We start from the raw sequence: 23,203 nt of genomic DNA, 5'->3' as shown, positions 1-23,203 counted from the left end.
CTCTCTGTGGGACTCGCCCGGTGCCTGCGACCCGCTGAGCACCTGCTGTGAGTTCCTGCCCTCCGTCCTTCCATCATCACGGCGGACCCGAGTGGCCCCCGCTGACCAGGTGGAAGCCTCGCCCTGGCTGGGTGTCCCAGACACTAGGGGCTCGCTCTGACGTCCCCCTCCCCACGCCTGTCCTGGACACAGCAGGAGCCACGATTCCTGGGAGACCTGGCAAAGGATGTAGGCCCACTCTGTGGCCTCCCAAGGGAAGGAAGCCCCTGTGCGGGAGAGACGTCGGTGCCCTGCCTTCAGGGTGGAATCCCGGGTGGCATCAGCCTAGGAGACCAGCGATGAACCAACGCATGAAGGAAACATGGTCCACGCACACAAGGGAACGGCTGGACTTTAAAAAAAGAAAAGAAAGAAAAAGGGAAAATCATTCCCTGTGGCATGGAAGACATCAGTTCTGTAAGAAGGAGGCTGAGAGAAACGCGCGCTCTCATCCTCGTGTGGAATCTAAGTGCAGAAACCTAGAAGCCAGGGGAGAAGGTAGGTGGTTCCTGGGGTTGGGGGCAGGGCGTGGACAAAGGCCAGACATTGGTCATCATGGACATTAATCCAAAGGTCAGGTTCGTTAACAATAATACTGAAAGTGATTATTTCACTGTTCTCACAACAAAGACAAGAAGTCTTTGCAGTGATGTGCTAACTGGCCTGAGGTGCTCACTCCCAGCGCACACCTGAAGGAAACATCACTCTGTACCCCCAAACATGTATACGAGTGTTACTATTGATCAGTTAAAAACAAAGCTTTAAAAAAAGAAAACACTGTCTACACGGGAGCCACGGCAGTCCTCTGCTGAAGCAGGTGAGCACAGGACCGCTGCAGGAGGACAGGCGTGGAGGACCGGGCTGAGAATTCAGGTCCCCTCATCCCGAGGCCCAGTCAGCTCCCACTCGACGATATGTGCTCAATCGAGTTTCTGCCACTTGCAACAAAGGGCGAAGGCAGCATCCTTGATGCAAACAGGGAAGTTCACGGGAAGCCGTTATCTTGTCCTGGAGACTAGATAATGAGTTTGTTCTTGGACAATGTAGGTAGAGATGCCCAAAGAGTGAGTAAATTCATACAGCAGCCCTTTGCTAAAATAGAGAAGACTCGATGATGTAAAAGGGAAATTAAACCTTAGGATGGATACTTGCACTGAAGCAAGAGTGGGAGGGGGGTGCTCCCAGGGTTGTTCAGGCTCTCACGTGCAGTAGGTACCAAGAGTCAATAAATGAACAGAGGACGTCCGGTTTTATGCAGGTTTCCCTAAACGGTGAGCAACATTTTAGCTTAAGGACATGTCATGCAATCTTTGGGACAAACTACACTAAGTTTTTTTATTCTTTATCTGAATTTCAAAATTGAGTAGCTTATATTCTCTCAACAGTCTTATTAATAAGTCAGGCACCTCCATAAACCAAATAGCAGTTGAATTTCTGAGGCTACCAGTATCACTATTATTTCTACTCCTTCTTCTAAGAATGGCTTTTCCAAAGTGATGAGTAGATACAAAATGAGGGGCTGGGGATGTGGCTCAAGCAGTAGCGCGCTCGCCTGGCATGCGTGCGGCCCGGGTTCGATCCTCAGCACCACATACAAACAAAGATGTTGTGTCCGCCGAAAACTAAAAAATAAATATTAAAAATTCTCTCTCTCTCTCTCTCTCCTCTCTCACTCTCTCTTTAAAAAAAAAAAAAAGATACAAAATGAACAAAAAACTAACGATGAGATAAACACCCACATGCCCACTGCCCACTGGCTTAGGGAAGAGGGCCCTGAGTGGACCATCTTCCCCAGGCTGGTTCCTAGCTCCTCCCACAGACCCACCGTCATTTTACGTTTTTAAATCAGCAGTCAATTGTTCAATTTGCCATCTCTATGTAATACTACAAAAAACTCTACCACATGAGAAAGAATGCAGAGAAGCCCGAGTAACTTCCAACCAGGTCCAGTACCCCTCACTGCTGCCTCCAGAGGTCCAGGGACTCCCTCAACCAGACTCTGCTCCCTTCCCCTACAGAAAACTACTTTCTGTGAAAACCATGTTTTGTCTTATTATCTTCCTATGTCTGTGTGCGCGCATATGCGTTTACGCGTACACACGTATGTGCAGTGCTGGGGATGGAACCCAGGGCCTCATGCATGCCAGGCAAGCACTCTACCAACTGAGCTACATCCCCAGCCCCCTTCCTAGGCCCTGGTAAACAAGGTAATTTAATTCTGCCTGTCCTGGAAATGTACAGAACTGCAGTCCCTTAAAGACGTATTCTTCATCAACATGCTGGGGCTACCATAGCAAAGCAGCACAGACTGAGGGCTTATGGGTAAAAATGGACTCTGGAGTGCTGGAGTCCGGAAGCCCAAGGTCCAGGTGCCAGCTGGGCTGACCTCCCCTGAGGCCTCTCTTCCTGGATTGCAGGTGGCCGCCTTCTCCCTCTGTCCTTACACAGTCTTTCCTCTGTGTGCATGCATGCCTGTGTCCCAATCCCTTCTTGGACAAGGGCCCCAGCCATGTGACCTCATTTAACCCTGATCATCTCTTTGAAGACTCCAAATAGAATCAGAGAACTGGAGCTCCAACATGTGAGTTGGGTTTGTGAAGTACCTGTTCAGGTTTTTGTCCATTTGCACATTGGATCACCTGGTTTTTAAAATAAAGTTAGATGATTAATTTTCAGCATTTCTTTTCAATATCCTTAACATTATCCATTTAATTGATTATTTTTCATTTTTTTTATTCCCACTCATTTGGAGTTATGCACTCTTTTTATTCTTTTAGTGATATTCTGGAAATCACAGCACTGTGGACTTATCAAGGCAGAAAGTGACCCCTACCCTGGGTCGCACATGGCCTGAGCCCTATCATTAGTGAGGCAGCTCATTTCTGGGCTTTTACTTCCATGGGAAGACATTGTCACTGACTTGGATGCTTGTTAGTCATTTAAACCAACCTGCCTTTCTATATCATGCTCTTTTTCTCTTCCTTTATATCAGATATTCCATTGGAAATACTTTCTTTCGGCTTAAAGTGTATCTTTTAGAATTTCTCCTAATTAGGGTCGCCTAGCATCAAATGTTCTCAGCATTTATTCTAAAAATACACTTATAAGGGCTGGGGATGTGGCTCAAGCAGTAGCGCGCTCGCCTGGCATGCGTGCGGCCCGGGTTCGATCCTCAGCACCACATAAAAATACACTTATTTTTTTCTCTATTATTTTAAAGGATTTTCTGGATCAGAATGCTAGCTGACAGTATTTTCCCCAGAACACTGAGACTTTTCCCTCATCTACCTCCTAACTCTGTGAATGTTGAAACGGAGATGGTCCCGTCAATCCTCTGGACATAGAGTTGGAGGCTGACCTGCAGACAGCATGGTTTTGTGTGACCCTTTCCAAGGGGGCACTGGCACTCACAAGCTCCAGGTCTGTGTAAGGCCAGTGCTTCCAGCCCAGCTCTGGAGAATGTCTGCTGACCTCACCTGACCATGTGGGCACTGACGCCGGGTCCAGTTCACAGGTGCACCCCACACACCTGAGCACCTGCCTCTGCGAGTGCTCACAGCAGGCTTCCCTCTGGGGTCTCGGAGCCCCTCCCACTGGGGCTGGGCTACGTGGTGGATTTCTGTGCCGCTTCTCTTCTCCCTGTATCCAGAAGTCTGAGGCAGGAGGCTTCGTGCTAATGTTGCCAACGTGATGCTGAAGCCAGAAGCCCCCTGCTAGTCAGGCTCTCTGACCAGCAGGCAGGTTTTCCCAGACCTCAGCCATGTGCAAGTTCCCAATTAGCTCGGTAACATTCATACATGCCTGATAAATTTTCTTAATTGTACTAATGCATCAGAAGAAACTACCGGCCAATTTTCCTTATCAATGGAGATTTTATTTAATTAGCAAATTTAATCCAGTAGCATAGTCAATGAATAATACAACATCTCCAAGTAAAATTGATTCCAAGAATTCAAGAATAGTTTAATATTAGGGATTGTATTAATACCTTTCAACACATTTTGAAGAATAATGACTTGAAAATGATTGTAGGATAATATTAATTTTAAAATATAGCCACTCTCTATGGAAAATAATTCCATTTTAATGCAAAAGCAATGCATATTTATATATGAAAAAGTCAGGACAAGTAAACATTCTTGTTATTCTCTTTCCCTCATGGTGGAGAGATTACAAAATATTTCTGCCTTTTCCACTATAATTTCATGGGTTTTCCAAATTTTCTGCAGTAAAATAGGTATCAATATCAGAAAACAATGATGTGATATTAAAGTTTCACTCTGTCATTAACCAGGAAAATCTAACATGGCACTCTGGAGTGAGGGGCCTCGTGAATGCCCCCCTTTGCTTTCTGGTCCCCTCTAGCAGTTTCACAAAAGGATGATAAGGACAAGAAATGTCACACTCTAGCTTCATGATCTTTCTCAAATTTTTTCCCCAACTTCCTTATTTGATCCTTCAGGATGTAAGATTACTGTTTTTGTCTCTATCAAAGTTGCACTTGGAATACACAAACGTGTTACTGTAACTTAGATTTCGTGATGAATGAGGGAGCCATCTTAACTTAGGAAGCCACGTGGTCCGCATGTGGCCAGGATTCAGTCTCCTAACAGGTATCCAGTCACACTGTAGCCCTTTCCCCTGACCTTCACGACCTTAAAGTAACTAATTGCATAGAGGGAACCCAGGACTCTTCCTATCAGAGGAAGGGGCAGTTCTTCAGGGAGGATTACAGGAGGCAGACTGCAGCCAGCTGTACTTGCTGGCCAAATGACCCCTGGGGTCATAGCCTTCTGCAGAGGTACGTGCCAACCCACTTCCAAGCATGTATTTGATTACTGGGAATACCTCAGTATTTCTAACAACAATGTATCAAATCACGTGCTCTCATTTTTTTAAAAATTTTTTAAATTTTTTTACTTGTAGTTGAATACAATACCTTTATTTTATTTTTGTAAAATTTTTTTGTGGAGCTGAGGATCAAACCCAGAGCCTCGCACGTGCTAGGTGAGTGCTCTACTGCTGAGCCACACCCCAGCCTGCCAGTGCTCTCATTTTAATGCCAGCTTCTCCATTGCCCACACTAAACATCCCTGCCTGACAAAACAGAAATCTTCGATTTTTTCAACTTCTATGGTCCCGAAATCTCCCCATACCATTTGAAATTGAATTAATAATGATTTGTAATTTTTCTCAGTTATCAGTGCATGTTGGTCCTGTCTCCAAACCTGTTTCTGCATATAAAAGCACAAATTTTCCTTGTTCTCATTTATTGTGTGGTGTGTATGTATGTGTGTGTGTGTGTGTGTGTGTGTGTGTGTGTGTTATAGCTTGATAACCAGCACATTCCCTAATCCAGTATGAAACAGATAAAACAGAGAGGACCCTGGCTGACAGCTGTCCAGGAGGAAGGGTACTCTATAGGAGAAAAGGCCTGGCCCAACTCCTGGGTCTCCACCACAGCAGGACCTGCAGCAAAGACCAGATCTAGAAGAGAAGGCAGCACAGAGCACATGCACCTACAGTAAAGTTAAAGAGGCTTCTTAAAAAAAAATCACTATGGGACTCGACCTTCTTGCCCTCCTTGTGGACTGCAGGGGTTGGGGGCCACAGCAGGGATGCAGGGGCCCTTGGTAAGGACAGTCTGAAGCAGCAGAGGAAAGCCTGTGACCTCGTCCACCTTGCAGGCTGGCAGCAAATCTTGGTCCATGGAAAACCCAAGGGTCTGCTCTATTCTTCAGCAGAAAACTACACCCCAACAGACGGTGATTGGGTTTCTTCCACCAGGACGCCTGCTCTGTGCTTTAGTTGTTCCATCGTTTTTGATGTTTGGGCCACCTAACCTGTACCACGAGGATCGGGGTCTCTCTGTGAGCCCGAGGCTTAGGGGGTGAGACTCGGGGCTCCCCCCTTCACGTTCTGCTCACTCCGACCCATCGGTCACCTTCCTGCGTGTGTTGAGCCCCCAGAGCCACGCCCCACCTCCAGCACTCCTGCATGTGCCAGAGACCTCGAGTCTGCAATGCCCGTGACACCCTCTTTCCCCCATTGCCTGGCTACTGTCAGATCACAAGGAGCGTCTCAGCACAAAGTAAAACGTACAGCATGAAAACCAAGCTGTTAAAAACCAGCTGGCTTCAAATATAATCCCCAAATGTGGTTTTTCTATGCCAAAAAAATCCTTAAAATCTGATCCTTAAATCGTATCACCCACCCTGAGGTTCATTGTTCGGGTTCCTCTGAGTCATGAAATATCAAGGCCATTTTCTGGGATCTTTAAAATTTGGTCACATCCCAGAGCAGCCCAATGTTAGCTTCTAAGTTAAACATTTTCACGTAGTCACGTCATTCGCACACAGAGTGTCCATACGACTCAGATTTGAGAAGTGAACGTCTGGCTCATTCCTCTCTCCAACTCCCCCTCTTTCCTCCTTTCTTTCTGACAAAGGCCAGATTGCTTCACTGAGGCAGAATGGGCAAGTGGCCGACTTACGGTTTACTAAGTTATCTTCAGGAGGCTCATGGACCTGGTGGCCCTGGGTCACTCACACTGAAAACGAGAAAAGTGCCCCAAAATCTGGGTGACCATGGACAGGAAGAACTAAGTCACTGTTGGCCCGGAGCACCCTGGATGGCCAGGAAACACCAGGAGTCGGTAGGAGACACAGGGAAGGCATGCCCTCTGGAGTCCCCGACTGGCCCTGCTGACACCTTGATTGCCAGCTCCTGGGCCTCCAGAACTGTGAGAAAATAAATTTCTGCTGTTCTGAGCTCCCAGTGTGTGGTCATGGTCCCAGCGCCGCCCGGGAAGGAGCACAGGAGGACTACGGTGCCGCTGGCAGCCAGGCAGCTGCAGGAGGGGGGGGGAGGTGGGGATCTCCTCGGTGCCCCAGAGGGACCAGGCACTGGCACGGCCTCTGCCTGGGTGGTGGCTACTGCACTGTCCCTTCCGCCTGCCGCTCAGCCAGTGTCCTCACCGCCCTGGCCTGCACAACCAGACGCCCGCCGTCACCGCCCAGACTTGGACTGAGGAGTGTCCCTTCCCTGGGTCCATCTTTCCAAGTCTGGCACAGGCCCAGGCCAGGTGAGGCTCTGCTGCAGAACACCACACAGCCCTCCACGGACTCCCAAGTCACCGCCCTCCCCGTCTCACACTGGAGGCTGCAGAGTGCCCGGGAGGGGAAGCAGCTCGCCCCGGGCCAGCTGGACGCTGGACGATTGGACTGCGTCAGGATCCCAGCTCCGCGCCAGCCTCATTTCCATCTGCATGGTCGCCATTGCACTCCAGCCTCCTCCACAGCACGTTCTCTCCCTCTTTAGTACGTGGCTCTTGGGTGACCGTAATAGTGATTCAGCTCCTGAGCCCTCCTTAATCAGGGGAGGGGCATTAGGTCCATCACGCCTGCCACTTGTCTTTTGTGACCCCAAATTATATTTGATGGCCCATGATTTCATCTACAGCAGCAGAACTGATCCTCGCTGCGTATCTGACCCGTCACTAGTTATGTCCAATACCATTGATTTAGACGTTGACCCTAATATCTATCAGGGCTTCTTCACCTCGATGGCTTGTTTGGATTTATAAATTGATTATTTTGATAGTTTTAGTCGTGCTAATCAACTTTTCTCGTGGAGTGAAAGCAGGGTCACTGTGATTTCATTAGCAAGCCCATGCCTAATGGACCTCGTTGAGTCGTGTGCAACCGGCAGAATCCAATAATACATGGGTATTGAGAAGCTGTGAGCTTGAATTCTGATTTATAATAATTTTATAGTCTGTTATTTGCAGACTTTGTAATGTCCCGGCAGTTAAACACAAAGCCATGATTTTCAGCAGGAGGTTCTAGCATTTCTAACCTCCCCAGTGTGGGACAGGACGGACAGTTGCTGGGGTTGCTGGCCTCGGACCTGGGTAGGTCTCCACTGAGGACGAGTCTGCGACTTTCACTTCGGTGTCAGCCCCTTCAAGTCAATGACAAGGGCAGGTGTCACGCACCGCCAACGAGCGTCTTTTCTTCCTCCGCCCTTCTCCAGAAGTTCTCTTGACCATTTGCTTCGTGGATGATTCACTGAATCCAGTGGAGTCTCAGAGAGAGGCTCCGAGGACTGAGGGAAGTGAGTTACCGTCCGCTTCCTGCGTCCGTCCGCATCGTCTCCTGCAGTGATGCCTCTGCACCTGCTCGCTTCCTGGTTCTCCAAGACTGTCCGCTTTTAACATGGACAGGTTTTCAGTTCGCCTTGGGCTTGCATAAACTGTCTCGAATCAGTCTGTTCAAAACACCAACGAGCTTTACTTCATGAACATTTATTAAGCATGAAGCTTCTGGGTGTTCGTGAGGACACAAAGACTTAGAAATGAAACCCTGCCCTTGAGGGGCTCACAGTTTTAAGAAGGTTGTAAGTCACACATAAGGAAATGATTTAGATTCATGTGTAGTGAGCCAAGAGTGGGTTCCACTGTAAATAAGTATGGCTGAATAAAACAGAAATTATTCAGCAGTCCAAGGCTGTCATAGTGGATCTGCCACTCGTGCTTCTCCTAGTTCACCACCCCATAATCACCCCTTATCCTCATGTTCCAAAAGAGTTGCCAAACCTCCAGTAATTATAGCAGAATGGAGGAAAGAGTGTGAATAAGTATGAAGGGCATCCATAGCTATCTTTTCATAAAATCTGTTAGCAGATACCTCTGGTTGTATTTCCCCAACCAAAACAAACTTATGACCACATTTGCAAAATGTAACCTTTCTGATGGTCAGCCACTGGCCCAGATAAAAATGAGGAATTCTATTTCTATAAAAGCAAAAAAAAAAAATAGACCATGGGGCACAACTCTTGGATGGAACCATACAAAATTGCTGATATTTGGCTTGTCTGCAGAAGAGTGAGTTTCACACAGCTCACTCTAAGAATGAACACAGCCCACTGCAGGATGGAGTTTCTGAGGGGGCTGCCCGGAGCTCCGAGAGGCTCCTGACTGGGCACCAGGAGAGCCCCATTCCCTAGACCGGGAGGCAGCAGGCACGCCAGCACAGGGACAGATTTCTCGACTGTGGCAGTTTGAGGGACCTCAAGCACTTGCTCTTCCTGAGGTTTGCAATGCATGGAAAGAAATGGTCAGGAAGATCAGTGGAACCAGCCTAGAAGTTTCTAAATGTCCAGCACAAGGCTGGGACTTGGTCCTGTAATAAAAACAGATGCAACAAATCTATATTTATTCTTTAGAACAACATACTTTAAAAGATAAGTAGAGTCTGCATTTTCACTTTAGGTTAACTTCCAGCAAGTTTCTTTTAAAACATCTGTAAGTGGAACGTCTACTTACAGGTGAGGCTGCGCTAGTTGGTCTTATTTCCAGCCTCTTTCCCTACCCCATTTTAGCAGAGAAGGTTTGTACAGAAAGGAATGGCCACTAACCCTTCTGGCCAACAAGGGGCAGTCCTTGCCGGCAGTCCTCAGACTGGTGAGGATTTTCCCCCATGCCCGGCTCCAGAGGCTGGAGGAGTCAGGGAGGCTGCATGGAGGCCAACCTGGAGGCCCACATGAATGCCTGAGAGCCAGTGCCACATCAGGCAGCATGAAGGCACGGACCTCAACTTGGGCAACCTGCCAGCCCCAGGCAGTCCCACGGCCAGGCTTAACCTCTGGGCTTGACTGAGCACTGTCTGCCCTTCCACTTATTGATTGCACGTTGAACTCTGTCCATCCCCCCAAAAAAGGGACTCCACTCAAGGAGATGTGCTGGGCCTTAGATTCGGCTCTATCTGCAGCTCCCAGAAGCGCGCTTGGCTCCTGGCAACCGTGGCAACACCCCTAGCTGGGAGGCTTGTCCCCTGTGTTTCCTAGTCAGTTCCTCTCGCTGGTGGGGGAAGGTCCTGCTAACTGAGTCAGAGCCCCCCAATGCGATCGCAGGAACCCTGGGCCGTGTGCTGTCTGGACACTCTCCTTGACTCTCCCAACAGTTGTGTCCATTTCTGTTTACAGCACCTGAAACAACTGTAACATCTGCCCAGCCACAACTAGGTCCCTCCAGTGCAAGCCCTCTGCTCTCTCCCTGTCATCTCCCCACCCTCCCCTCCCTCTCCACACCACCTTTCCATGTCCATATATATCTATATATATTTTTGATACTGGGGATTGAACTCAAGGACACTCAACCACTGACCCGCATCCCAGCCCTATTTTATATATTGTTTAGAGACAGGGTCTCACTGAGTTGCTTAGAGCCTCACCTTTGCAAAGGCTGGCTTTGAACTCGTGATTCTCCTGCCTCAGCCTCCTGAGCCACTGGGATGACAGGCGTGTGGCCCGTGTCCACATCTTCTGTTGCTCTTTGCCCAACAGTTGGCTGCCCCTTGTTACATTTATCACCTTTTCTGCTGCTGGTTTGAGTCCAGCTCCTGGGCTACGCTCCAAGCTCTCGGCCCCGTCTGGTCCCCCCTTGCTGTCTCCAGGGACCTGGCAGGAGTGGCACACGGTGGAAGGAACTGAAAGACCAGGAGCTGCGCATGTGGGGCCGGCTCTATCCCAGGATCCAACGTCCAAGACCAGGTGGTGACTCTCAGGAATTCTTTGGAAGAATGGCCTCCTGGGCTGGTTTTTATTTGGGAAATCATTCGCTTTGTCATGAGAATTCAGGGCAAAGGAAAGAGAAGAGGTGCGAAGGCAGCCCCAGCTGCCCCTCAACGTTTTCCTCTGCAAAGGTGACCGCTTGGCCACCGGTAACCCCAGGGTCTCGAGGACATGCCACTTTCCTTCTGGAAGCGTTGACAGCAGCATCTTCAGCGGGAGGACACCCCCAAGGTGAGCAAGAAGCCGGCGAGGCTCAGGGAGTCAGTGTGCTCGGGGGTCTAACCAGGGGTCTGTGTCGACAGAACCCGGGGGTCACAGGCCTATGTGTCTTTAATATCCAAGACCACAGGAAGTGTCTCGTGCGGCTGGAGGAGGCAGGAGACTGCTAGCAGCAATACCGCCATGCACGCCCTCTGGCTCCTATAAAGTCCACGTCTTTTAACCCCTGATGTAAAGGACAGTGGTCTAATTGCCAAGGCAGAATGGTCTAGTTAATCAGGAATTAATGAGTCAGGAAAAGAGGTAAGCAAAGCACTACTTGGCACTCACCATGCCAAGGATCAGGTCTTCCACAGAGCCCTGTTCCTCAGCTCCAGAGGTAGGGGACACAGGCCATAGGCCAGCTGGGGACGCCCAGTCTGCAACGTGAAGGGGAGGCAGGGACACGGCGGGTCCATTGGAGTCTATTTACCTGGAGGTACAGACATGAAGGCACAACTGAATTCTTCACTTACCAGCACCCAGTCAGTGTCCACTGTGGGTGGGACACCTGCGGAGGCGGAGAGGGGCATTCCTCAGGTTAGTGAACAAGGGCTGGGGGTCAGAGGTGAACGGGAATGCTTCTTGCTGCCCGGAGCAGTGAGGACAGGAGGAGGACCCCAGGGGGCGTGAGTGGGCACATGAGTTTCCATACACAAGCCCTGGGAGCTACTCAGGGGGCGGGAAACGCTCAGGCAGCAGTCAATGCTGGTCCACAAATGACTGGCTGGGTGGAGCTGCCTGTGGCATGTCCCTTACTCAACGTGTGGACACTCAGCTGCCTTGTTCCCCTGGGCAAGAGTAAAATAGCCCACGTTCAACACTTTCTCCATAACGAGTCTCCTTTGCAGTTAAAATGCACACTGGGGTCACAGCTGCGTCTACACGGGGCGTCTGCAGGAGGCTTTGGTCCCGCCAAACAGTCCACCCGCTACAGTGTGTGCCCAAAGCCATCAGTGGTCAGTTTCCGTCCTTCAGAACGCAGCGGGAAACCACCCGTCCCAGGACCGTCAGCCTCTGCTTGCCTCTGGGGAACATCCAGATGCCTTAGTGCTTCAAAAGGGACATCCCAGAGCAGAACCCCGCTGCCCCTACAGGTCAGTCTCCCCCGGCCCCTCACACACTCCCTGCTTCAGCCAGCCTCCGGGCCTCCAAGCACAATTTCCACTTTTCCATAATCCGTGCCCTCTCTCAGGCCTCTTCCAACCCCACCTTCCACGAGGAATCAATTTCTGCAAGCCCTCCGTGCCCATGACGTCCCCCTCCTCTGGATTCCCACAGCAGCCATCATCTAAATAATTCATTCCTCAGTTAATCATGTATGTACTGCATTAAGATAATTGTCTGCCTGGCTGGGAGCTCATCTCCAACAGCACGTGATCGTGCCCTCTCTCCTGTTGGAGCCCAAGGTCCTTGAGGCAGATCTGATGTGCACCCTGGAATCTGTGAGAGAAGGCAGTTCACGACATGGGTATGGCTCAGCCCTGTGATCTCTTCCAGGTCTAAGGCCCGAGGAGGCTGCCTTTGCTCCAGGCCCGGGGAGGCCACATTCTCCTGTGCCTCCTTTCTGGTCCTCTTTCTGGCAAGTGTTGGCCATAGTAACAGACTAGCCTGGAGAGGCTGCATCCTCAGTGATGAGTGCAGACGCAGATTTCTTGGCCGAAGCCGAGATGCGAGTGACGGTGATGGAAAGGCCATATGTTGGGGAAATACACCAAGCGATTGTTTTCCTTTGTTTTCCTTCTGAACCTTTATTTAAAGGTCTCTTCAAAAAGATAAATGTTGTTACTCACTCGCTTTGTATTTCAAATTGCTTGAGGTTTTATTGTCTTCCTCTGCCTGTGTGGTCTTTTGACACAAGTCCCAGGGCGTTGAACAACGGGGGCTACCATGCTACCAAGGGTACACCAGGGCTGGAACCGACTCTGTTTTCTCTCTTCCAGATGAGAAGGCCAGGGAGGGGAGGGACTGCAGACCCGGGGCAGGTCGAGGCTGCCTCGCCTTCTAGGTGAATCTTTGGGTTGCAGTGAGAGGGGCTTTCCTTGCCTCTGCTCCCCAACTCCCAGGGACGGGGCAATGGTGTGTATTTGCTAGGTGGCTAGGTGTCCCAACAGAGCTCCCAGGAAGGATTTCAGAAGGTCCCCCAGGTCTCGGCTGACCCGTCCCTCAACCCTCTTACTGTGCAGAGAGGCATGCCTTCCTCCACACGGTGAGGTCTCGTGGACCCTGGCCTGACCCACCCTGTGGTGGTCAACCGCGTGAGCTCCAAGGGCAGCTGGGGAAGCACAGACCCTCCAAGGGGCCATCCTTTTATCAGTGCCCTGAGGTCAGTCTCCCTGGGCAGCTATGATCCTTTCCCCAAGGAAGTGTGACTTCCAAAGCCCAAGCTTCCTGCGGGGACTTCCTGCGGGGACTTCCTGCGGGGACTTCCTGCGGGGACTTAGCTACAGAAGGTGCCCCTTCCTCCTGGCTTTGGAACACGCGCTCAGCACTGCGCTGGAGGAAGAGAGGAGCGCGGCCTGGCCAGGCGGTTTCCATCCCAGGAGAGCCTGCGCCACTCAGCCGAGGAGGAAACCCAGGCTCCACTGTGCCAGCTCTGTCCCCACTGTTCCCAGGCATCTGTCACCTGGAGCCTGGGTGGAGAGGAGGGCAGAGTCACTGCCGCTCCTGCTGCTCTGCCTCCCCTCCGCAGGCTGTTGATTGAGTTGGGTTTTCCTTTCCCGTGGATCTCTCTCACTTTTCGTAGCTTTACTGTTTGCAAACATAGGTTTTGCCCATTGTGGATGTAGTTTGTCCAGATGAACTGCCCTTCAGGAGAAACTAAGGCCCGTAGGCAGAAATGAGCACTCTTTTTGTTTGGTTTCCACCAGCGTCTCCCTGTGACCCCCTTTCCCTCCACAGTTATCTTTATTTCAATCGATTTGTTTTTATTGTGCCTACTAATTATACAGAATGGTGTGTTTCACGTGGCACACTTTGCAAATGTCATTATACGACCTGATCAACTTCACTCCCCAGTACCTCCCCAACCTCCCCTCTTCCCTCCCCTGAACCCCATTTTTTTCATCAGCCTTTCCCTGTTGTGACCAAAAGACCCAACGAGAGCAATGTTAAAGAGGAGAAGTTCATGTGGGGCTCACAGTTTCAGAGGTCTCAGTCCATAGATGGCAAGTTCCATTCCTCGGGGCGGCAGGTGAGGCAGATGGCAGATAGTGTGGTGCAGGAAGCAGCTACAGCTCACATGATAAGCAGAGGGAGACTCCACTATCCAGATACCGAATATACACCAAAGGCACGGCCCTGATGCCCACCTCCTCCAGCCAGACCCCACCTGCCTTCAATCACTGTCCAGTTAATCCCATGAGGGTGACTCACTGATTGGCTTAAGGCTGTCATAACCCGATCGTTTTACCTCCGCATGTTTTTGCATTGTCTCACACACGAGCTTTTGGGGACACCTCACATCCAAACCATCACACCCTTCCCTACTCTTCTGGTCTCCCTTCTAATTTCATGAAATTTTTGTTTTATTTTGCTTGTTTTTTCCTTCTTGCTTCCACATATGAGAGAAAATAGATAATACTTTTCTTTTGCATCTGAATTATTTTGCTCAAAATTATGGTCTCCACAAATTTTTATTACATGCACGTCAGATAGAGCACAAATCTCTAGGATATATAAAGAACTCAAAAATCTTAACACCAAAAAAAATGAATAACCCAATCAATAAATGGCCAAGGAACTGAATAGACACTTCTCAGAAGAGGATATACAATCAATCAACAAATATATGAAAAAATGTTCAACATCTCTAGCAATTAGAGAAATGCAAATCAAAACTACTATATGAGTTCATCTTACTCCAGTCAGAATGGCAGCTATTGAGAATACAAACAACAATAAATGTTGGCGAGGATGTAGGGGGAAAGGCACACTCATACACTGCTGGTGGGACTGCAAATTGGTGCAGCCAATATGGAAAGCAGTATGGAGATTGCTTAGAAAACTGGGAATGGAGCCAGCATTTGACCCAGTTATCCCACTCCTCCGTCTATACCCAAAGGACTTAAAAACAGCATACTACAGGGAGACAGCCACATCAATGTTTATAGCAGCACAATTCACAATAGCTAAACTGTGGAACCAACCTAGATGTCCTTCAGTAGATGAGTGGATAAAGAAATTGTGGTATATATACACAATGGAATATTACTCAGCATTAAAAGAGAGTAAAATCATGGCATTTGCAGGTAAATGGAAGGAGTTGAAGAATATACTAAGTGAAGTTAGCCAATTCCAAAAAACCAAATGCCAAATGTTTTCTTTGATATAAGGATGCTGATTCATAATGGGGGTCAGGGGAGCATGGGAGGAAAAGATGAATTTTAGATAGGGCAAAGGGGAGGGAGGGGAAGTGAGGTGGCACGGGAGTAGGAAAGATGGTGGAATGAGATGGCATCATTACCCTAAGTACATGTATGAAAACATGAATGGTGTGACTCTACTTGTACTTTGTGTACTACCAGAGACATGAAAAATTGTTCTCTACTAGTGTAATATGAATTGAATTGCATTCTGCTGTCATATATAAAAAATCAGAATAAATAAAATAGAAATCTAAAATAATTCTATGGTTTCTAGTTCCGTCCATTTTCCTGCAAATGCCATAATTTTAACCTTCTTTATCATAAAATGAAACTACACTGTGTAGATATACCACTTCCCTTTATCCATTTACCTGTTGATGGAAACCTACTGAGTCCATACATTGAATTGAGCTATAAACATGGTATGCACACATCTCTAAAATATTCTGATTTCTATTCTTTGGGATAAAAACCAAGGAGTGGAATGTCTGGATCATATGTAGATCTGTGTTTAGCTTTTGGAGACCTTCCACGATTATTTCCATGCAATTTCCATGGTAGCTGCACTAACTTGCCAACAGTGGAGGAGAGCCTCTTCTCCCTAACCCAACATTTGTTGTTATTTGTGTTCTTGGTTACTCCCGTGCTAACTGGAGGGAGATGGAATCGCAACAAAGTTTTGATTTGTATCTCCCCGGACATTTTTTCATGTCGTTTTTGACAATTGGTATTTCTTCTTTTGAGAACTATCTATCTGTTTGACTCTTCTGACCATTTGTTGGTTGGGTTATTTCTGTTTTTAATATTGAGTTTTTTGAGTTCTTTCTATATTCTGGATATTAGTGCTCCTTCAAAGGAGTAGCTGGCAGAGATTTTCTCCAGCTCTGCAGGTAGTCTCTGTAGTCTATTAACTCTTTCCTCTGCTCTGCAGAAGCTTTTTAATTTGATCATCCACTTATTTATCTCCTGAGCTACAGGGTTCGCATTTAGGAAGTTGTTGCCTGACCCTTTATGTTGAAGTGTTCCTTTATTTTTCCTTCTAGAAGTTCCAAGTCTCCGGTCTTATATTTAGGTATTTGGTCCATTTTGAATCTACCTTTGTGCGGGATGAGAAATAAGGATCTAGCCTCATTCTTCTGCATTCGGGTATCTAGTTGTTTCCAGCACCACTTGTAAAAACGGCTGTCTTGTCTCCGATGTATGTTTTGGGCCCCTTTGCCCAGGATCAGACAACTGTGCCGTGTGAGCTTGTCTGTGTCTCTATCCCATGCAGACAGCAGTGCTGGGGACATGGCCAGACATGTCTTCAGTTGAGCTGCAGAGCCACGGTAATTAAAGCATAGGGCATCCGCATCAAAAAAGACACAGAGGCCAGTGGCACAGGACACAGAGCAAACCCCACTCGTCTCTGTGTTGCAGACCTTCCCAACGGCCTGTGCGGTCAGTGCCAAGGACGCAATGGTGCAATCTGCTCCTGCAAACATCAAAACAATATTTTCTTCTTCTTTTTTTGGATCCACTTGGTTTGATTACCTAACTCAGCACTTGAAAACACTTTCTCCATGTGTCTGTTCCTCCAATTCAAGTCCTTCAGCGTCTCCATGAGCCCCTCCGTGAGTGAATGAGAGAGAGGATGGCTCGTGGCCTGACACCACGGCCCTTCTCTGTCTGGGAAAGAGGAATGTGGAAAGGAGACCATGGCCTGTCCACACCTCTGCACCTACAGAATGCAAAGTAGTGTCTGGCAACTCCCGAAAGCTTCCCCTCTAAGGTGCTGTGTTTATGAAAAGGAAGATCCATTAACACTAAAATAATTGTGAACGTAGCTTGTCTTGCTTGACTGTAATTGTATGTGATCAATACAATTCTGGGAAAAATCAATTCATTAGAAACTGTAATCGCTTCCTATTGATTCCACACGGAGGAATCTTGACCATGAGGAGAGGTCAGACATATCTGTGGGCACCAGGAGGTCCTGGAAAGGCCTTCTAGGGTGTGTCCTCTTCGGAAATCTTGCCACAAGGACAGCAACCAGGTGACAGGTGGCCCCAAAGCAGAGCTCTGTGCAGCATGAAACGGCCAGCAGGCCCTGTGTGCTACCCCAGACTCAGACAGAGTTGAGGTCCTGAAACCAGAGTCCCCAGCTTCCCTTCCAAAGGCCTCCCCGCCCCCGGGCCGAGATGATGTCTGTGGAAGCGAATGGTGCAGCACAGCAAGTACAACCTCGCAATCACCCAAAGACACCTTGGGCAGGTTTTCCCCAAGACAGGAGATTCTGGAGACAGAGAAATTAACTTTGTCTTTTGTGGATGAGCATGCAGCGGGGGTGCAGCCCTTCTGCACACAGAGCAGCCTCTGGGGACCCAGGGATACAGAGGCGGCAGGAGCAGGGCTGGCCCCTGGCAGAGGCAGAGGAGTGGTATTGCAGGGCCTGGGCCCCCCGGATGTGTCTGTCCCTGCTGGAGGGAGCCCACTTTCTAAAGCAGGGCCACCTACTGAGTGGACCTCTACCTACATCTGGGGACAGTGAGCTGGCCGGAGCCAGATGTCCCTAAAGGGAAGCACAGAATATATACTGTGTCACTATCTCTGCTGTCACCTGTTTGTCTGCTGAGCTAAGAATAAGAGAGAACTGTCCCCCGTCTGGACAACCTCACTAACCTGTTGGCCCCTGACCAGCCAGCACCCTGGCTCACGCTGGCTGCCACAAACCACTGTGCCCACAGAAGGATGCCTGAGCCCCTGCCGGCCCTGCCTCACAGCTGGGCCCCGTGCACACCAGGTCCCAGCCCCTCAGCCCTCAGTACACAGACCCCGACACCACGGACCTCCTCACACCAGCCCCAGCCCAGGCCCCACAGTCCTCCTCACACCAGGCCCAGTCCTGGCCCCACAGTCCTCCTCACACCAGGCCCCAGGCCCCACAGTCCTCCACACACCAGGCCCAGGCCCCACAGCCCTCTGCACACCAGGCCCAGCCCTGGCCCCACAGCCCTCCTCACACCAGGCCCGGCCCTGGCACCTCAGCCCTCCACACACCAGGCCCAGGCCCCACAGCCCTCTGCACACCAGGCCCAGCCCTGGCCCCACAGCCCTCCTCACACCAGGCCCAGCCCTGGCCCCACAGCCCTCCTCACACCAGGCCCAGCCCTGGCCCCACAGCCCTCCACACACCAGGTCCAGCCCTGGCCCCACAGCCCTCCGCACACCAGGCCCAGCCCTGGCCCCACAGCCCTCCACACACCAGGCCCAGCCCTGGCCCCCCAGCCCTCTGCACACCAAGCCCAGCCCTGGCCCCACAGCCCTCTGCACACCAGGCCCGGCCCTGGCCCCTCAGCCCTCCACACACCAGGCCCAGGCCCCACAACCCTCTGCACACCAGGCCCAGCCCTGGCCCCACAGCCCTCCTCACACCAGGCCCAGCCCTGGCCCCACAGCCCTCCTCACACCAGGCCCAGCCCTGGCCCCACAGCCCTCCACACACCAGGTCCAGCCCTGGCCCTACAGCCCTCCGCACACCAGGCCCAGTCATGGCCCCTCAGCCCTCCACACACCAGGCCCAGCCCTGGCCCCACAGCCCTCCGCACACCAGGCCCAGCCCTGGCCCCACAGCCCTCCGCACACCAGGCCCAGTCCTGGCCCCTCAGCCCTCCACACACCAGGCCCAGCCCTGGCCCCTCAGCCCTCTGCACACCAGGCCCAGACCTGGCCCCTCAGCCCTCCGCACACCAGGCCCAGCCCAGGCCCCACAGCCCTCCACACACCAGGACCAGCCCTGGCCCCACAGCCCTCCGCACACCAGGCCCAGCCCTGGCCCCACAGCCCTCCGCACACCAGGCCTAGTCCTGGCCCCTCAGCCCTCCGCACACCAGGCCCAGCCCTGGCCCCAGAGCCCTCCGCACACCAGGCCCAGCCCTGGCCCCACAGCCCTCCGCACACCAGGCCTAGTCCTGGCCCCTCAGCCCTCCACACACCAGGCCCAGCCCTGGCCCCACAGCCCTCCGCACACCAGGCCCAGCCCTGGCCCCACAGCCCTCCGCACACCAGGTCCCAGGCCCCACAGCCCTCCCCACACCAGGCCCAGCCCTGGCCCCACAGCCCTCCACACACCAGGCCTAGTCCTGGCCCCACAGCCCTCCACACACCAGGCCCAGCCCTGGCCCCTCAGCCCTCCACACACCAAGCCCAGCCCAGGCCCCACAGCCCTCCGCACACCAGGCCCAGCCCTGGCCCCACAGCCCTCCGCACACCAGGTCCCAGGCCCCTCACCCCTCCACACACCAGGCCCAGCCCTGGCCCCAGAGCCCTCCGCACACCAGGTCCCAGCCCTGGCCCCTCAGCCCTCCACACACCAGGCCCAGCCCTGGCCCCACAGCCCTCTGCACACCAGGTCCCAGGCCCCTCAGCCCTCCACACACTAGGCCCAGCCCTTGTCCCACAGCCCTCCACACACCAGGCCCAGCCCTGGCCCCACAGCCCTCCAAACACCAGGCCCAGCCCTGGCCCCACAGCCCTCCACACACCAGGCCCAGCCCTGGCCCCACAGCCCTCCGCACACCAGGCCCGGCCCTGGCCCCACAGCCCTCCGCACACCAGGCCCGGCCCTGGCCCCACAGCCCTCCTCACACCAGGCCCGGCCCTGGCCCCACAGCCCTCCGCACACCAGGCCAGGCCCTGGCCCCACAGCCCTCCGCACACCAGGCCCGGCCCTGGCCCCACAGCCCTCCGCACACCAGGCCCGGCCCTGGCCCCACAGCCCTCCGCACACCAGGCCCGGCCCTGGCCCCACAGCCCTCCTCACACCAGGCCCGGCCCTGGCCCCACAGCCCTCCGCACACCAGGCCCGGCCCTGGCCCCACAGCCCTCCGCACACCAGGCCCGGCCCTGGCCCCAGAGCCCTCCGCACACCAGGCCCGGCCCTGGCCCCACAGCCCTCCGCACACCAGGCCCGGCCCTGGCCCCACAGCCCTCCACACACCAGGTCCCAGGCCCCACAGCCCTCCACACACCAGGTCCCAGCCCTGGCGCCACAGCCCTCCGCACACCAGGCCCAGCCCTGGCCCCTCAGCCCTCCACACACCAGGCCCAGCCCAGGCCCCACAGCCCTCCACACACCAGGTCCCAGCCCTGGCCCCACAGCCCTCCACACACCAGGCCCAGCCCTGGCCCCACAGCCCTCCACACACCAGGTCCCAGCCCTGGCCCCACAGCCCTCCGCACACCAGGTCCGAGGCCCCACAGCCCTCCGCACACCAGGCCCGGCCCTGGCCCCACAGCCCTCCACACACCAGGCCCAGCCCTGGCCCCACAGCCCTCCTCACACCAGGCCAAGCCCTGGCCCCACAGCCCTCCTCACACCAGGCCCAGCCCTGGCCCCACAGCCCTCCACACACCAGGTCCAGCCCTGGCCCCACAGCCCTCCGCACACCAGGCCTAGTCCTGGCCCCTCAGCCCTCCTCACACCAGGCCCCAGGGCCCACAGTCCTCCACACAACAGGCCCAGGCCCCACAGTCCTCCTCACACCAGGCCCAGGCCCCACAGCCCTCCTCACACCAGGCCCAGCCCTGGCCCCACAGCCCTCCTCATACCAGGCCCAGCCCAGGCCCCACAGCCCTCCACACACCAGGCCCAGCCCTGGCCCCACAGCCCTCCGCACACCAGGCCCAGCCCTGGCCCCACAGCCCTCTGCACACCAGGTCCCAGGCCCCTCAGCCCTCCACACACTAGGCCCAGCCCTTGCCCCACAGCCCTCCACACACCAGGCCCAGCCCTGGCCCCACAGCCCTCCAAACACCAGGCCCAGCCCTGGCCCCACAGCCCTCCACACACCAGGCCCAGCCCTGGCCCCACAGCCCTCCGCACACCAGGCCCAGCCCTGGCCCCACAGCCCTCCGCACACCAGGCCCGGCCCTGGCCCCACAGCCCTCCGCACACCAGGCCCGGCCCTGGCCCCACAGCCCTCCTCACACCAGGCCCGGCCCTGGCCCCACAGCCCTCCGCACACCAGGCCCGGCCCTGGCCCCACAGCCCTCCGCACACCAGGCCCGGCCCTGGCCCCACAGCCCTCCGCACACCAGGCCCGGCCCTGGCCCCACAGCCCTCCTCACACCAGGCCCGGCCCTGGCCCCACAGCCCTCCGCACACCAGGCCCGGCCCTGGCCCCACAGCCCTCCGCACACCAGGCCCGGCCCTGGCCCCAGAGCCCTCCGCACACCAGGCCCGGCCCTGGCCCCACAGCCCTCCGCACACCAGGCCGGGCCCTGGCCCCACAGCCCTCCACACACCAGGTCCCAGGCCCCACAGCCCTCCACACACCAGGTCCCAGCCCTGGCGCCACAGCCCTCCGCACACCAGGCCCAGCCCTGGCCCCTCAGCCCTCCACACACCAGGCCCAGCCCAGGCCCCACAGCCCTCCACACACCAGGTCCCAGCCCTGGCCCCACAGCCCTCCACACACCAGGCCCAGCCCTGGCCCCACAGCCCTCCACACACCAGGTCCCAGCCCTGGCCCCACAGCCCTCCGCACACCAGGTCCCAGGCCCCACAGCCCTCCGCACACCAGGCCCGGCCCTGGCCCCACAGCCCTCCACACACCAGGCCCAGCCCTGGCCCCACAGCCCTCCTCACACCAGGCCAAGCCCTGGCCCCACAGCCCTCCTCACACCAGGCCCAGCCCTGGCCCCACAGCCCTCCACACACCAGGTCCAGCCCTGGCCCCACAGCCCTCCGCACACCAGGCCTAGTCCTGGCCCCTCAGCCCTCCTCACACCAGGCCCCAGGGCCCACAGTCCTCCACACAACAGGCCCAGGCCCCACAGTCCTCCTCACACCAGGCCCAGGCCCCACAGCCCTCCTCACACCAGGCGCAGCCCTGGCCCCACAGCCGTCCTCATACCAGGCCCAGCCCAGGCCCCACAGCCCTCCACACACCAGGCCCAGCCCTGGCCCCACAGCCCTCCGCACACCAGGCCCAGCCCTGGCCCCACAGCCCTCCACACACCAGGCCCAGCCCTGGCCCCACAGCCCTCCTCACACCAGGCCCAGACCTGGCCCCACAGCCCTCCTCACACCAGGCCCAGCCCTGGCCCCACAGCCCTCCTCACACCAGGCCCAGCCCTGGCCCCTCAGCCCTCTGCACACCAGGCCCAGCCCTGGCCCCACAGCCCTCTGCACACCAGGCCCGGCCCTGGCCCCTCAGCCCTCCACACACCAGGCCCAGGCCCCACAACCCTCTGCACACCAGGCCCAGCCCTGGCCCCACAGCCCTCCTCACACCAGGCCCAGCCCTGGCCCCACAGCCCTCCTCACACCAGGCCCAGCCCTGGCCCCACAGCCCTCCACACACCAGGTCCAGCCCTGGCCCTACAGCCCTCCGCACACCAGGCCCAGTCATGGCCCCTCAGCCCTCCACACACCAGGCCCAGCCCTGGCCCCACAGCCCTCCGCACACCAGGCCCAGCCCTGGCCCCACAGCCCTCCGCACACCAGGCCCAGTCCTGGCCCCTCAGCCCTCCACACACCAGGCCCAGCCCTGGCCCCTCAGCCCTCTGCACACCAGGCCCAGCCCTGGCCCCTCAGCACTCCGCACACCAGGCCCAGCCCTGGCCCCACAGCCCTCCGCACACCAGGCCTAGTCCTGGCCCCTCAGCCCTCCGCACACCAGGCCCAGCCCTGGCCCCAGAGCCCTCCGCACACCAGGCCCAGCCCTGGCCCCACAGCCCTCCGCACACCAGGCCTAGTCCTGGCCCCTCAGCCCTCCGCACACCAGGCACAGCCCTGGCCCCACAGCCCTCCGCACACCAGGTCCCAGGCCCCTCACCCCTCCACACACCAGGCCCAGCCCTGGCCCCAGAGCCCTCCGCACACCAGGTCCCAGCCCTGGCCCCTCAGCCCTCCACACACCAGGCCCAGCCCTGGCCCCACAGCCCTCTGCACACCAGGTCCCAGGCCCCTCAGCCCTCCACAC

Source organism: Urocitellus parryii, chromosome 2, assembly GCF_045843805.1.
Source record: "Urocitellus parryii isolate mUroPar1 chromosome 2, mUroPar1.hap1, whole genome shotgun sequence".
In the NCBI taxonomy this organism is placed as follows: Eukaryota; Metazoa; Chordata; class Mammalia; order Rodentia; family Sciuridae; genus Urocitellus; species Urocitellus parryii.
This window is presented reverse-complemented; position numbering follows the sequence as displayed.